Source organism: Eubalaena glacialis, chromosome 7 (genome assembly GCF_028564815.1).
Source record: "Eubalaena glacialis isolate mEubGla1 chromosome 7, mEubGla1.1.hap2.+ XY, whole genome shotgun sequence".
NCBI lineage: Eukaryota > Metazoa > Chordata > Mammalia > Artiodactyla > Balaenidae > Eubalaena > Eubalaena glacialis.
Window position 1 is genome coordinate 55,528,988 of NC_083722.1, and position 13,083 is coordinate 55,542,070.

Consider the following 13,083-nt stretch of genomic DNA (forward strand, 5'->3'; position numbering starts at 1 on the left):
TTTCTTCAATGATCACTTCGTTGTTAAGTAGTGTATTGTGTATCCTCCATGTGTTTGTATTTTTTACAGATCTTTTCCTGTAATTGATATCTAGTCTCATAGCGTTGTGGTCGGAAAAGATACTTGATACGATTTCAATTTTTCTTAATTTACCAAGGCTTGATTTGTGACCCAAGATATGATCTATCCTGGAGAATGTTCCATGAGCACTTGAGAAAAATGTGTATTGTGTTGTTTTTGGGTGGAATGTCCTATAAATATCAATTAAGTCCATCTTGTTTAATGTATCATTTAAAGCTTGTGTTTCCTTATTTATTTTCATTTTGGATGATCTGTCCATTGGTGAAAGTGGGGTATTAAAGTCCCCTACTATGATTGTGTTACTGTCGATTTCCCCTTTTATGGCTGTTAGTATTTGCCTTATATATTGAGGAGCTCCTTTGTTGGGTGCATAAATATTTACAATTGTTATACCTTCCTCTTGGATAGATCCCTTGATCATTATATAGTGTCCTTCTTTGTCTCTTGTAATAGTCTTTATTTTAAAGTCTATTTTGTCTGATATGAGAATTGCTACTCCAGCTTTCTTTTGATTTCCATTTGCATGGAATATCTTTTTCCATCCCCTCACCTTCAGTCTGTATGTGTCTCTAGGTCTGAAGTGGGTCTCTTGTAGACAGCATGTATGTGGGTCTTTTTTTTGTATCCATTCAGCCAGTCTGTGTCTTTTGGTGGGAGCATTTAATCCATTTACATTTAAGGTAATTATCGATATGTATGTTCCTATTCCCATTTTCTTAAATGTTTTGGGTTTGTTATTGTAGGTGTTTTCCTTCTCTTGTGTTTCTTGCCTAGAGAAGTTCCTTTAGCATTTGTTATAAAGCTGGTTTGGTAGTGCTGAACTCTCTCAGCTTTTGCTTGTCTGTAAAGGTTTTAATTTCTCCATCAAATCTGAATGAGATCCTTGCTGGGTAGAGTAATCTTGGTTGTAGGTTTTTCTCCTTCATCACTTTAAGTATATCCTGCCACTCTCTTCTGGCTTGCAGAGTTTCTGCTGAAAGATCAGCTGTTAACCTTATGGGGATTCCCTTGTGTGTTATTTGTTGTTTTTCCCTTGCTGCTTTTAATATGTTTTCTTTATATTTAATTTTTGATAGTTTGATTAATATGTGTCTTGATGTTATTCTCCTTGGATTTATCCTGTATGGGACTCTCTGTGCTTCCAGGACTTGATTAACTATTTCCTTTCCCATATTAGGGAAGTTTTCAACTATAATCTCTTCAAATATTTTCTCAGTCCCTTTCTTTTTCTCTTCTTCTTCTGGGACCCCTATAATTCGAATGTTGGTGCGTTTAATGTTGTCCCAGAGGTCTCTGAGACTGTCCTCAGTTCTTTTCATTCTTTTTTCTTTATTCTGCTCTGCAGTAGTTATTTCCACCATTTTATCTTCCAGGTCACTTATCCGTTCTTCTGCCTCAGTTATTCTGCTATTGATCCCATCTAGAGTATTTTTAATTTCATTTATTGTGTTTTTCATCATTGCTTGGTTCCTCTTTAGTTCTTCTACGTCCTTGTTAAATGTTTCTTGCATTTTGTCTATTCTATTTCCAAGATTTTGAATCATCCTTACTATCATTATTCTGAATTCTTTTTCAGGTAGACTACCTATTTCCTCTTCATTTGGTAGGTCTGGTGTGTTTTGACCCTGCTCCTTCATCTGCTGTGTGTTTTTCTGTCTTCTCATTTTGCTTATCTTACTGTGTTTGGGGTGTCCTTTTCACAGGCTGCAGGTTCGTAGTTCCCGTTGTTTTTGGTATCTGTCCCCAGTGGCTAAGGTTGGTTCAGCGGGTTGTGTAGGTTTCCTGGTGGAGGGAACTAGTGCCTGTTTTCTGGTGGATGAGGCTGGATCTTGTCTTTCTGGTGGGCACGTCCACGTCTGATGGTGTGTTTTGGGGTGTCTGTGGCCTTATTATGATTTTAGGCAGCCTCTCTGTTAATGGATGGGGCTGTGTTCTGTCTTGCTAGTTGTTTGGCATAGGGTGTCCAGCACTGTAGCTTGCTGGTCGTTGAGTGAAGCTGGGTTTTGATGTTGAGATGGAGATCTCTGAGAGATTTTCGCCATTTGGTACTACGTGGAGCTGGGAGGTCTCTTGTGGACCAGTGTCCTGAAGTTGGCTCTCCCACCTCAGAGGCACAGCCCTGATGCCTGGCTGGAGCACCAAGAGCCTTTCATCCTCACGGCTCCGAATAAAAGGGAGAAAAAATAGAAAGAAAGAAAGAAAGAGGATAAAATAAAATTAAATAAAGCTATTATAATAAAAAATAAGAAAAAAAATTATTAAGAATAAATTTATTAAGAAAAAAAATTTTTTTAATTTTTAAAAAATAGATTTATTAATTTTTTATAATAAAAAATAAGAAAAAATTAAGAAAAAAATTTATTAAAAAATTTTTTTTAATTTTTTAAAATAAAAAGTATGAAAAAACTTATTTAAAAATTTTTTTTAAAAATAGAAAATAAGGAAAAAATTATTAAGAAAACATTTATTAGGGAAAAAAAATTTTTAAGTAAAAAAAGAAAACAAAAACAAAAACAGACGGACCTAACCCTAGGACTAACGGTGAAAGAAAAGCTATACAGACAAAATCTCACCCAGAAGCATATACATATACACTCACAAAAAAAGGAAAAGGGGAAAACTTAATATATCCTGCTCCCAAAGTCCACCTCCTTAATTTGGGATGATTCGTTGTCTATTCAGGTATTCAACAGATGCAGGCACATCAAGTTGTTTGTGGAGATTTAATCCGCTGCTTCTGAGGCTGCTGGGAGAGATTTCCCTTTCTCTTCTTTGTTCGTACAGCTCCCGGGGTCCAGCTTTGGATTTGGACCCGCCTCTGCATGTAGGTCGCTTGAGGGCGTCTGTTCCCCACCCAGACAGAACGGGGTTAAAGGAGCAGCTGATTCGGGGGCTCTGGCTCACTCAGGTCGGGGGGAGGGAGCGGTACAGAGGAGGCGGGGCGAGCCTGCGGCGGCAGAAGCCGGCATGACGTTGCAGCAGCCTGAGGCGCGCCGTGTGCTCTCCCGGGGAAGTTGTCCCCGGATCACGGGAGCCTGGCGGTGGCGGGCTGCACCGGCTCCCGGGAGGGGCGGTGTGGAGAGTGACCTGTGCTCGCACACAGGCTTCTTGGTGGCAGCAGCAGCAGCCTTAGCGTCTCATGCCCGTCTCTGGGGTCCGCGCTGATAACCGCGGCTCGCGCCCGTCTCTGGGGTCCACGCTGATAGCTGCGGCTCGCCCCTGCCTCTGGGGTCCGCGCTGATGGCCGCGGCTCGCGCCCGTCTCTGGAGTTCATTTAGGTGGCGCTCTGAATCCCCTCTCCTTGCGCGCCACGAAACAAAGAGGCAAGAAAAAGTCTCTTGCCTCTTTGGCAGCTGCAGAATTTTTCTCGGGCTCCCTCCCGGCTAGCTGTGGTGCACTAGCCCCTTCAGGCTGTGTTCACGCCACCAACCCCAGTCCTCTCCCTGCGATCCGACCGAAGCCCGAGCCTCAGCTCCCAGCCCAGCCCGCCCCGGCGGGTGAGCAGACAAGCCCTTCGGGCTGGTGAGTGCTGCTCGGTGCCAAGCCTCTGTGCGGGAGTCTCTCCGCTTTGCCCTCCGCACCCCTGTGGCTGCGCTCTCCTCCGTGGCACCGAAGCTTCCCCCGTCTGCCACCTGCAGTCTCTGCCCGTGAAGGGGCTTCCTAGTGTGTGGAAACCTTTCCTCCTTCACAGCTCCCTCCCACTGGTGCAGGTCCCGTCCCTATTCTTTTGTCTCTGTTATTTCTTTTTTCTTTTGCCCTACCCAAGTACGTGGGGATTTTCTTACCTTTTGGGAGGTCTGACGTCTTCTGCCAGCGTTCAGTGGGTGTTCTGTAGGAGCAGTTCCACATGTAAATGTATTTCTACTGTATCTGTGGGAAGGAAGGTGATCTCCGCGTCTTACTCTTCCGCCATCTTGCCCCTACTCCCCTCTCCAGCATTTATTGTTTGTAGACAATAAATGGTCAGATGATGGCCATTCTGAACAGTGTGAGGTGATACGTCATTGTAGTTTTGATTTGCATTGTTGTAGACAACATAAAGCTTGGTGTTCCCTCAATTGACCCATGGAAACGTTAACCAATAGGTAAAGGACTAGGAAGCTTCTGTCCACTTTCACAGAAGAGTGGTGTGTGTGTGTGTGGGGGGGTGTGCTGTGCTGGGAGGGGGGCAAGTGTAGGGAGTCTACTCTCTACCTCTCCTACTGATTGGTTTAAGAGCATGGCCACAAGTGAGTGATTTTCCTCCTCACATAGGTGCCCAGGGAGCAAGCAGATTTTGAACAACAAGTATTTCACTACGATTCCCTGCCTTTCTGCACCACTGACTTTGGAATACACTTTCCAAACTGGAGCACCTGTTGTCAAAACGTTAATGGTGTTACTGATGATGAGGTCCAACCAGACAGGTGACACAGGAACAAAAGGGAACATGATAATCTCTGAAGGTTGTCATAGAAAATTTTCCTATGTTCTTAATGTGTAACTTACCAGAGATGTTGTAACTGAGCAGGACCCTGTGGGGACTTCCTGGGGCAGACCGCTCACCTGTATTCCCTGCTTTAGCTCCTCTCTGAAGTACCTAGACCATAGTATCTGATGCACATTTCCTGAATTGTCTTACAGATGTGAAAACCCCCACCAAATGGAAAATGTTAATTACTTGATGACCATGAGCACATAGCCCCCAGACCTACTGGAGCCTAAGGATTGATAATGTTAACACTTGTGACAATGTTAATGCCCATCAACCAATCAGAGAATTGTGCACAAGCTGATCACACACACTATGACCCCTCTCCTTCACCTGGCCTTTAAAAATGCTTTGCTGAAACCCATTGGGGAGTTTGGACTTTTTGAGCACTAGCTACGTGGACTCCTTGCTTGGCACACTGCAATAAATGCTGCACTTTCCCGGTGTCAATAGATTGGCAAGCGGACTTAAGTTTGGTTCCATAACAATGCTGGTAAGCATTTTGCCAACTAAAAATTGGCACTTGCCGTCTATGCCATCTACGTCTACAAGGATCAAATAATGAGCTGCTGCAGCTGCTGACCTTCAACACCCCCTGAAAGGAGTTTAGGGTAGAGATCAGGAAGGAGGCACTCTGTGCTCTGGGAAAAACTAGGAGAACAGGTCTTCTGATAGTTAGATAGTTTTAGGAGATTTTATGAGCTCAATTCTTGCATCTTCTCATATCTAGTAAAGCACTAAAATCCTTCCGGTGATGTCTGCCCCTCATGACTAGCAGTAACCTTCACGAGACTAGCAGAAACTTTCTGCATAAATATGTGCTTGATGGCATGTACCCCACCCCTTTCAGCAAAATCACATGTATACTGACCTTCCCCCCTACTGCTTTGGAGCAGTTTCTGAGCGCTATCTGAAATGCTGTCTCCGGATTATAGTCCTCATTTTGCCCCAAGTAAAGGTTAATTCACAACTCTCACATTGTGCTTTTTTTTTTTCAGTTGACAATTTGAAGAGATTTAGTAGTCATTTGTTATGCATTTCATGCTAAAAGTTATATATCTGTCATGAGAATTCATTTTTTGGAAAGGCAGAAGATAAGATCGTCTAAAAGGTTCACAGTAGGATTAATAAGCATAATTCAAAAGCATTTTAAGAATAAATTAGCAAAGTAATGTTCATTACTTTGGTTGAGGTTGTTTGAAAGAAACAATTACTCTCAAAGGAAAACTAGTGAGGACGTGGGAGAAAAGCAGCCCATGTCTCTTACAGGCCAAATGAGAGTCAGCAGACTCTATCTGTTCTAGACAGCAGGGAGGTCTCCCCGAGGCGGAGGTTATTCTGTTTGTGTGGTGAATGAAGGCAGGGGAAGACAATTTCCTCCCTAAGGGTTCTCCCTGCTTGCTGTGACTTCCTCTCCTGTTCTTGGAATTCTGACCTGACTTTATCTAAAGTATAACAATAAATCACAAAGAGAGGCAGCTGGTTACCCAGGGGCAGGAAGGAATGTCTCCAAGTTACTTTAGGAGGCTAGGGAGGTGCTGTGGACTGTTAGTTTATCCTTTCTTTTTGCTGCTGATTTCTGTTATCCCACCGACAGCTACAGGAGGCAGGGAGTGTGGTCCCAACCATCAGATCATTATGCGCAGTTTAATTCCTGCTTAATGGGGATGCTATACCAGGACACCCCACAGTGACATCAATCAATGAATCATTTCCTTGGGCATGTGTACCATTAAGTGATTGTCAATCCACATTCTTTGTCACAAAAAATTTAAGCTAATATTAATTTGGCCTTTTATATTCTGCCAGTGCCTTATGGGGGCTTTCCCAGAAGCGTGTCCTGAGATATGGGACACATTCATCAGGAGGTGTCACCAGGGAAACTGTGAGAGGAGAGGTGAGACAGGAGCAGGATGGGAGGCAGACACACTTAGAAATGTTAAGTCCTTGGTCTGAGGTCAACCAAGTAGAAAATCATGGAGCTGGCTTTCAAACCTAAGTCTATGTGAGCCAAGGGCCCAAATCCTTAATCAACTTTACTTCTTGTTCCATGTGCATATAAATTTAGACTTTAATTTGTTTCTTGATTCTTGAGCAATTCACAATATTTATACCTATATGTTCATTAGGAAAATTGCAACAAATTTTCTGAGTTATATAAACAACATTTTGCACATACCAAATATGGTTAAAATGTCTGTATGGCTCAAGAGACAAAAACAGTGTATGTACACAATTAATTCATGACATTTAGTCTTTATAGTATGACAGCAAATTAAATCGGTCTTATCAGGGCAGTTTCATATAAAGAGTGAAATGAATATAAAATTATATACACTTAATCTTGAGAAGAGAGGAAGAATCTTTAACTTTGGGAGACATTTTCCTCTATTCATTGCTTATGAGGTACTTTTTTAAGATTGCCACTTGTAGCTATATAGAGCTATATTCTATAATTCACTTATTTAATTCCTGTTCTCTGCCATAAAAACATAATTACCGAGAACAATTTGTTCCCACTTGATAAAGGATTAAATCAAGCACACTGCATCAAGGTAGAAGTATGTGGGGGATGTTAACTGTGATGCTACTGAAAGCCCCTCTGGCTTCTGGAAGAAGTAGAATTTCCATTCCTGCTTCTCATGTCAGTGACTGAGGTTGGTTTGTCTATTTTCTGGATTAGATCTGTTTTTCAAATAGCCTGTTGATGGCATCTAACTGAATCTTGGGACAGGGACTGGAAATGTTCTAGAATTCGGGTCCTGTAGTCTGAGGTCATTTTCATGAGACTACCTCACACAATTCTTCCTTCTCCAGGTATTTTAATATTGTGATGTTTCATATTTCATGACCCCAGTTTTTCAGGTCTACCTGTATCTGTGGCTTTGGTATTTCTCTCTGTGACAGACATCCTAAGGTGACCCCAATCATTCATTCTATTGTATAATCCCCTCCCCTTGTGTGTAGGCTACATCTGTGACTTGCTTATAACAACTAGAATATGGAAGAGGTGATGGACTGTCACTGCCTTGACTTGATTATATTATAAAACTGTCTTAATGAGAGAGAGACAGACAGACAGAGAGAGGGAGACTGACTTTCCTACTGGCCTTGAAGAAGCAAGCTGCCTTGACGTGAACTGTCTTGTCTATAGAAAGGGCCACCAGGCAGGGGACTACAGGCAGCATTCAATTACTGAGACCTTGTCCCACAAATACAAGGAACTCAAGTCTGTCAAAAATCACATGAGCTTGGAAGAGGATCCCAAGGCTCTGATGAGACCCCAGCCCCTGGCCCACACTTTGATTCCAGGCTATGAGAGAACTCACTTAAGGTGTGCTCAAATTTCTGACCTCCAGAAATTGTGAGAGAAAAAAAAAGTGTGTAGTTTCCAACTGTTAAGTGTATAGCAATTTGTTATACAGCAATAAAAACCTGATACACCTGCCCACACTAAAGTTGGATTTGAACATGTGATCTGATTTAACCAGTGGAATGGGGAAAACCTGATGTAAGCAGAGGCTTGACAAAGGAGTCTTGCATTTCTACATTCTTTAACTCTTGCTACCAGCACAAAAACAATACATCTGCTAGGTTACTGGAGGGATGTGAGGGACACATGGAGGAGAGTTGCCCTGTCCTCTCTGGGTCCATCCTAGACCAGCCAGAGCCTGACAACAAGCCAGCTGATCATAGACACATGAGGGAGCCCTGCTCAAATCAGCAGAACATCACCCAGCTGACCCACTGACTAGAGAATAAATTCTTGTCAGTTTAAGTCACTAAGTTTAAGGTGCCTGATTGTAACATTTGTAACAACAGATAATTGCTATGCATTCCATTGCTTCAGGACATATTTGAGCTTGGACACATATGTGATTGCCAGCTTGGAAATTTTTTTAAAAATCAGAACACTTAAAAGCATAAAAGCAGAGACTGAGGGAGCTGCTGAGAGAAAAATATGACCACTTGTTATAAACTCTTGACAGAAGAGAAATTCTTTTCCAATAAGGTTGAAAATACATTTTAAATTTTCTTTAGCATTTTACAGAGTTTATTTAAGTGATAGCAAAGATAAAAGCTGCTTGTATCTTTTACATACAGCTTTTACAGAACCATCCCATTTTTCTTCTCTTCCAAGGCCTCCAATCTCACCTTGGAGCCTCGGTGCTCACGCAGGAGGACAGGGTCCCCTGCAGAGCAGCCCACTGTCCCTCCATGTCACAGAACTTCATAGAGCCACAAGCATCCTCTTTCCCTGCAGGAAACCTGGTGACAGCCTGTTCCTCTGGCAGGAATGGTGAGAGGGTGTGTGGAGACAGGAGAGAGGTCTGGGGATGGGGCTGGCAAGAAAAAGATGCTCTTTTTGAGGCTCAGAGCAAACTGGAAGTACTCTCCCATTCTGTGGGCACAGGCCTTCATCTCAGACCCAGAGCTGTCCAGAAACTAGAAGCTCTGTGCAACGTGAGATTAGGGGTTGCACTTCTTTTTGATCCTCACAAACTCACCAATGGGAACAAGAGAATACAGGAAGCATTATAACTCAGTTTTGATCCACTAAATGTCAATAGACAAAATGCACTCAAAAGATTTTTCTTTTAAGTGATTTTCTTGATACTAAAATTTTTTAAAATAATTTTTAACCATTCAAACTTACAACCATTCAAAAGAAACTGAAATAGGGGTAAGTCTAACAAAGCATGCATCTTGAAACTACACAAATCTGATGAAAGAAATCAAAGGAAATCTCAATAAACGAAGAGACATACTGAATTCATGAATTAGAAAACTACGTGGTAAAGATGTGAATTCCTAAAAATAGTACAAGGTTACAATTCCTATCAAAATCTCAGCAACAATTTTTGTAGATATAAGTAAGCTTTTAAGTGATTTTTGTTTTCCATTTTAGAAGAGTAAAAAATGGAATCTTTCCACAACCTCTTTATCAACTGGTTTACTTGCAAACAACTGAAGTACCTTGAAGTATTTCTTTTCTAATTTAGCTAAGTATAACCACATGCAAGTCTGCTTGCATTTATCTATTTAAGTTCCATATAGATTTCTTGTAATATTCTTGCACTGTCAGATGAAATGGGCCTGAGACCATGGATGAAAGATGGGGAAGAAAACATGGTCCCCAGGGGGGAACCATGTTCACTTACTGGCAGATAAAGCTGCTTCTTTAGAATGCTTCACAGGGACCCTCTCCTAAGGACAAGTTACTTGGGGCCATCTGCTACTACTCTGGGTGGTCAGCTTACCTGAGACAGTGCTGAGGTAACAGTCCAATGCACACTGGGGAAAGGTGTGATCAGCTGCCTCCAGAAGACCCTGCAGCAGGAATCATTCAAGTCCTGGAGCTCCCTGGCCCATTGCCAACTGCTCACCACCTGGTGACCAGCCTGCTGGGTGATGCCAGGCACTGGGGAACCACTGGCCTTCTACCTGCCCTCTGACTTCTCAAAGCAGTTTTTATCTGGGGATCATCTCACCTTCTTGAAATGTTCACCTTTCCTCTTTGGCAAGTTGGGATTTCACTTCTGAGTACTTGCATTTATTCACTTCTCTCAGTGTTAATGTTGGGCTCATCCAAATAGTTCATCTATTCCTTCTGGACAGGAGGTATCCCTGAACCTGTTGCATTTCTTTCAAAATTCGTGAGGTAAACACAGAGGACATGGAGGGCAAGGAAAGCTAAAATGTAATGCCATTTATAAGACTTATAATTCTTTTTCAGAACCCTGACTCAACTGGTGCTTGAAATGTAGAACTAAATCATGGGTTAAGAATATTTTATGAGATCCTTTCAGTCTGGCTTAAAGGTGCTAAGGCCTTAAAACATTTGTTCCTCTTGGTTTGTTATTTCTAGTCCAAACCTCTTTCTACTTGTTTTTTTGGAAACAGTTCATGACATTTGCAAAAACTTCAGTTAATTTTTCATTTGTGAGTTCCCCAGGTCAATTCCAAGCATCTATTCAGACTTGTTGATTACCTATCAAAATGACAGTAACTTTCTATAAAGACAAAACTTCCATCCTTGTTTAGGAGAAACAAGATAGGCTACTTCGACATGTTAATATTTAAAGAATCACATATTTGCTGTAATACAATTTTGCTACCTCTAAGTGCAGTTCCTGGGTACAGTGCAAAGTTTCATACTACAGAATGAAAAAAAGGAAGCTTGTCACATTTAGGGGAATAATGTTCAGTTTTCAATTGAGAATAGAGTTCATTTACTTTTAACATAAAGCAATAAACTGTATTTAAAAACTTTTATATTACTAGTTAATTGCTATATATGTGTAGTAAAAAAAATCTAGCATACCTCACATACCATGAATGCTGCTATGATTTTAGGACATGTGATCTTCATTTTTAAAAACAACTATCACCCATAGTCCCAGAGAGCATGAAAATTTGCAATATCCATCAGTCACCCTGTCAAAGTCATAAAATCTTTCCTGTCCCTTTTTCAAATTTCAAAACATCACAGCAGGATTGTAATCAACCATAACAGTAATATTTATAATATACAATTTAACTGTAATGACACACATAAGAATTTCTTTATCACAAAGTTGTTTCCCTGAGACCTTTGTGTCTTCCTATCAGTATGGAAAACAGCATTCAAGGGTTGAGCACACTGATAGCAGCACATTTCAATTGGAAAAATAACCTATCCGAAACTATGTAAATTTCCATCAAAGGATACAATCTGAAAGATACCATAAAGATATATGTAAAATAACTTGTTATCCCATTTAGTTGTCAAACATGAAGAATTTCATGTTTGGATGGAATTTCATCCAAAGAGTCCAGGTTGACACACAGAAGCATTGAGGTTCCCTTGCTTGGGAGTCCTTCATAGTTGTATCTCTAACGTGCTGAGAAGCTGTGTCAGTTCTGATGCCCGTGCATTGTCTCTCCAGTTGATTTCTGTGCTCGTGAATATACACCATAAACAAAGTAAAGGGAAAAACAATAAAAGTAGCTTTAAAAAGTTTTTCCTGCCTTCAGACAGAAGCTGAAGCCATTTCTAAAGGAATCCAGCATATTTGATGTACATGGCTCCTCACCATTCCCAACAAAAGAGAGAAGTAGCAATAAATATATTTTTCAATTCAGCATATCAAAAAGAAGGATGTGGATTCTATACATACTAATACTGATGGAATTCACTAAGCAATATTGTCACCTTCACACATTTTAAATACAAATGCTGATTAATTGATGATATTGCTGGGATTGCACATAATCAACAAGTCCTATGTTAGTTTTTGAACATCAAAATTCATAGTATTTAATAAGTCATAGATGGTATCTCTAGGAAGACCTTAACTCCAATTCAGTTCCATCATTTGGGTAAACTTCATAACAATGTTTCTTAATTAAGTTCTGCTTTAGAATGCCAAAATAGACGTACACATACCACCCAGAACCACATAGATGTCCATACAAAACTCAATAGTGTTTGTTTTCCCAGAAAGTTTCTGAAATGCAACTATGAGCTCAGGGTCTAGTGTACATGTCACTATTCTCTGAAGATCTCTAATTAAATATCACACGTCTGGAAGAAGACAAAGTTAACAAACAGTAAGCACATGTGCCTGCTGCCGTCACTTCCCTGAGAATGAAATATTCTGCTTTTAAAAAGGAAATGACAATTTCAAGTACACATATTCAGATAAAGCTTTTTTTAACAATATTTTTTTAATTTAATTTTTAATTTTTTAAATTTATTTTTTAAAATTTTGGCTGCATTCGTTCTTCATTGCTGCACGTGGGCTTTCTCTAGTTGTGGTGAGCGGGGGCTACTCTTCGTTGTGATGCGTGGGCGTCTCATTGCAGTGGCTTCTCTTGTTGCGGAGCACGGGCTTTAGGAGCGCAGGCTCAGTAGTTGTGGTGCATGGGCTTAGTTGTTCTGCGGCATGTGGGATCTTCCCGGACCAGGGATCGAACCCGTGCCCCTGCATTGGCAGGAGGATTCTTAACCACTGCACCACCAGGGAAGTCAAAACAAAATCAACAAGTATTTTGTGTATCAAAAATGATCTGAGAAGGCTGATCCATATTCTGTCCCATACAAATATTCAGCGACTTAGAATTAGATGAACTCACAGGGATTTCATTGCACAACAAAGAATTTTAAAATTATACAAAAGAAAGAGAAAAAATTGAAATGCAATCAGGAAAAGACTGAGGCCTATTAAGCTCAAGTAACAACTTCTTTGCACTAGAAGACAGTTTAGATAGTCAAAACAAAATGATCATTGTTTTATTGTGAGGGGAAGGGGTTCCTTGTTAACCTCCTTGTTGGGATGTGACCCCCTGCACAAAATGCTTCCCTTACCAGTGCCTAACCTTCCCTTAAAGTCTTGGTCTTGCACTGGGAGAATGCTGATTCAGTGACTGTGGTAGTTTAAGAATATATCATTTTGGCAAAAGAATGCATCTATCAGCTTAGAGTTGATGGGCCTAAAGCTGCTGTTGAAAAAGACATTCATTTGTTTATTTTTGTTAATTCTTACTAA